The following is a 4,421-nucleotide window of genomic DNA, read 5'->3' as shown; positions in this document are numbered from 1 at the left end:
CGGTTAAGTGTCAAATGAAATGTGCTCACTTCAGTAACATCTTTATTGTTTCAACAATTTTCAGTGTGACAGCACGTTTGTTTTGTGGAACTGTGCAATAAATAAATCTTTCATATGAAATTTTATTGCAGATAATATTAGGTATGGAAGTAGCAAGGCCACCAACGCCTTCTTCAGATGAGCTGGGTGACCTTTCAGGCGAACCTTCTGCAGATACTGAAAATGTTCAACCTCCACGCTCACAGACCGAAGCTGCCCTGGTTCCAAATACGGAACCTGAATGCAGCAGCGGGTATCAAAGGCAGACACGAAAGAGGAAACGTGTAGCCCCGCAAGATAAGTTAGACTTGCTGCTGGAGCAGCAAGACAGGCTCATTGGAGCACTGGAAGACACTTCAAAGCACGAGAGGAGCCTCAGGGAACGGCAAGTCGTTGCACAGGAGAAGCTTGTGCAGTTGCTTGGAGACTTCTTCAATAAATCTTAGAACACCGAGCGAATATTCGCGTGGTATTAAGAACTTTGTTCGATTCGACGCCTTCTATGGACGGAGAGTTTTGCTACCTCACACTTCAACACATCAGCTTCAAGCCACATGAGATGAATTAATGTTAGTACATGCTATGCTCCATTCAATGCTGTCCCATTTGTTGAAAATACTGAACAAGAGCAGCACGCACTTCCTTGCCATCGGCAACTTGCATGTCGGTAGTATGCGATGGCTGCTCGTAGAGAGCATTCTGCTGCTCAACTTCGTTAATCCATTGTTGGGATAGTGAATCATTGAAGTGTTCACGAATGTTGTTAAGTGTGCAGCATGCACGCACAATAATTGGAACATTTTTAACATCGCATTCCATGCGCTTCATGATATACCTGAACCGTGCTTTAAACCTGCCAAAGGCGTTCTCTACAATCCTTCGGGATTTGGATAGCCGATAATTAAATGTTTTTTCAGCTTCCGTACTTGGGTTCCAATTAGCTTCATTAAGTGTGCTGTGAGAGGAAAAGCCTGATCACAAAGTATTACTGGCGGCGCATCGGTATTTCAAACTTTAAGCACTGGGTGCCTGAATTTTAGCCCTTCAATTACATCGGCCAGTGTTGAATTGTGAAACACGTGAGAGTCGTGGCACCTTCCAGGTGAGCCGACCACGACATACCGAAATCTGTACTTATGGTCGACTAGTGCCAGCAGGATCACACTGTACCTGAAAGCAAAAGTGAGCACATTTAATGATGAGCCAAACACTTCTAAAATTGCAGCATTGTGGTAACACAGTGGGAGACCGCATACTTTACAACTTTAACGATGAGTAAACAATTCCATTTGCAAGCCTGTGCAAGTACTTTTTTTTTAAATTATACTGTCAGCCTTCTTCAGGATTATACAAGAGTGGGTCAGAAGTTGATGAAATTATAACGCGAGATACATTTTTGTGCAACGTATGCAGTCATCTACTTAACATGTCGAACAACATGCAATGCGTACTGCCCTGCCACATCGACCCGTAAGCTGAAAATTTTAAGCAAGTTAAGTTTCATTTAGTTAATTACTGTGAATGAAATGCACATTTTCCATCATACGTGCCAGTGTCGACATGGTCATACACATTTAACAGCAGAAATCAAACGCTGGGCTGCTCTGAGGTAATACCCTCATCTTGAACACAGTGATCAACCAAGAAATTATGGACCTATTCTCATGAGGTAATAATGTACACCTATCATTACTGTGCACTGTTTCAGCACGACCAGCAATATAGGTTTCAGTAAGCATCATAACTGAATTGGCTTCCATTTTTCTTATTTTACAGGTAGTGAGTAGATGAATATATTGCACACAAATCTATAAGCACAATGCAAAGTCACACCTTTCTCCTTATTACCTCACATTGCACAGGAGCAAACTACCCGTGAAACCTGTATTTTAGCAAACGTTAATACTCGCCCTTTATGTACTTACCAGCCTTTGTAGTTGTAATAATCACTGGCGTGCTCTTTTTTTTTTGGGGGGGGGGGGAAGGGGGGGAACTGGGAAGTGGCACCCATCCAGTGCGCCTAGTGCTTGTGGGAAACCACAAACTGCTTCGAATTCCCTCATGTGGTTGGCGAGCTCGGCGACTGGCACCATTTTCACCCAGTGTTTTTCTAATGCTTCCACAACAGTTCCTCAGAATTCTCTGTAAATTGCATTCACCGTAATTGTCCCAAGAAGAAGAGATGCGCTACAGTTCTGTCCTCAGCCGATGAGCACAGTTTATATAATGCAACGGCGACTCCCTTCTCAACGGCACCTGGCTGCCGCATATTTGTAGCTTGCCGCGTCATTGTAGGCCGACAAACATCAACAACGTATTTAAACGTCGTTTCCGACACTCGAAACGATCCCCTGAAACAATGGCTTCCCAAGTTGGGCAGAGTGTTCTCAAACCATCGGCCGTCTCGATGGTACGCCCAAACTTCCCTTGGCGCACGCCACGATGACGCTGCAACTGCCATGAGGGCGGCATTGTTAATCCAAATTTGCTGCTTGAGCAGTCGCACCCTCTCCGCAGCTGCGTCGATCTCCAGGTCCAGAGAAGAAATAATCGCCGTAACGAGAGCGATCTGGCACTTCTTCCGGACGTCTTCGCTCTCGTCACTCATGCTTCTTCCGTTAAAAAACTCACGGTATACAAGCTGGCTTTCACCGCACAGTCCGCACCCACAAGAAAGATTTGCAGCACGCAGTACCGATGGGGCTTGGCAGCACTTCAAGAACACTATAGCACAGCGCAAAGCTTGGAAGAAAGTGAACGCGTAAATATCCATGCATGCATCACGCATGAATTTTGCAAGCACAGTGTGGCCAGCAGAACGAACAAACCCACTATGCTAGTAAAAGTAACAGCGAATTCTTTTCACATGAATGAAAAATAAATTTATATTTTAAATTTAGTTCAAGCTGTTGGAAAAAAAGCAAATAAAACTTATTTTAGCAGTTCTTAACTTCATTATTTTATATGCTCACACAAAACCAACAGCGCCATTTGGGGCCCCAACGGCGTCTCTGAGAAGCTCGTTCTCAGCCGTGTGACACGGTGACAACTCCATTGGGGCTGAACTCCCCCTCGCTCCCTCCGTGGTCCTTTATGGAAAAGAAGTTTGAGGGAGTTCGGACTCGCCCGTGTGACAGCGGTATTAAACCTCGCCAGGGTTGAAAACTGCCGGAGCGTCACAAACTGCGCCTGAACTTATCTATGCCTGAACAGCCGGCGCGCCTGTTCACGAGCTGCGAAACTTAATTGGCACCGGCCGGCGTGGTCACGGTAAACTGCTTCAAATACAGCGTAGTTAAGCAAAGAACGTTGCTCGCCTTGACGTCGTTCCAAACAGCAGTCGTTCCGCGTAGCAGCCCACGAGAGATAAAAATATGCGGTCTGTGCCACACAGGCGCGGCCAGGCACGAGCAGACAAACGCTCGCTCCCTTCGACAACTCTCTGCCGTCTGCTCCGGCGGGCTACCGCTGCAGCGAGTGCCATTGCGCGCGCGTCTGCGCATGTCCGAGCTGGTGCCGCCATTCATCGATCGGCGGCAGCGCGACAAGTCGCGCGTCATTTCCTGCGGCCAGTTATCGCTATGTGTCCGCTCTTAACCAATATTTTTCTCTATGACCTTGTTGAGTCGCCTGTAGTCCACACAGAACCGAAGCGTCTCGTCTTTTTTCTTTACCAGCACAACAGGTGCGGCCCACTGACTGTTTGTAGGCTGGATGACATCGTCATGTAGCATTTCCCGCACTTGGTCCTTTATTGCTTCTCTTTCCTTCATGGAAACTCGGTGCGGCGGTTGGCGAATCGGGTGGGCCGCGCCATCGACAATAATTCACTTGTTACGGGGTTTATTTACACAAGTGTTAGGATGCGCTGGAGGTTAGCTACACCAGAGCGGACAGAACCAGCTTCCCCTTCTTCTTCTGCTTATCCCGCGAAACCTCATCTTCCTCCAGTACAGGACCGCAGGAAGTGCGTGACACTGGCCCCTTCGTAGACGATGCCCACCGGGCGAGTCAAGGTTCGTCACGTTGATAGAAGGGCTTCATGCGGGCCACGTGGACTACTTGAGGCTTCTGAGAACGACGAGCTTGGGTGGTCAGGCGAGAGACTACGAAGTTTACTGCGCTGAGGCGTGCCAGTACAACGAAAGGACCAATATATAGTGGTGCAACAGTTTCTGCGACAAGCCGCGCTTACGGAACGGCGTCCAAAGCCACACCACATCACCAGGGATAGAATTAACTCTTGTCGTAGCGTTGCTTGTAGCGTTCCTGGGAGGCAAGAGTGCGAAGACCAGAGAGCCGACGAGCTTCTTCAGCCAAAGAGAGAGTATGCGCGAGTGATGTTTCAGCAGGGAGTGAGAACGGTAAAAACGTGTCCAGAG

General features: G+C 47.6%; 1 pseudogene; it reads right to left on the bottom strand.

The window, feature by feature from the left end:
* Positions 1–389: 389 nt before the first annotated feature.
* Positions 390–2,647, bottom strand: LOC146186904 (uncharacterized; annotated as a pseudogene).
* Positions 2,648–4,421: the final 1,774 nt, after the last annotated feature.

The sequence above is a fragment of the Amblyomma maculatum genome, chromosome 6 (assembly GCF_055883805.1).
Source record: "Amblyomma maculatum isolate TAMU_Amacu chromosome 6, ASM5588380v1, whole genome shotgun sequence".
NCBI lineage: Eukaryota > Metazoa > Arthropoda > Arachnida > Ixodida > Ixodidae > Amblyomma > Amblyomma maculatum.
Note: the sequence above shows the minus strand (reverse complement) of the source record. Positions and strands in the feature narration are given on the sequence as shown.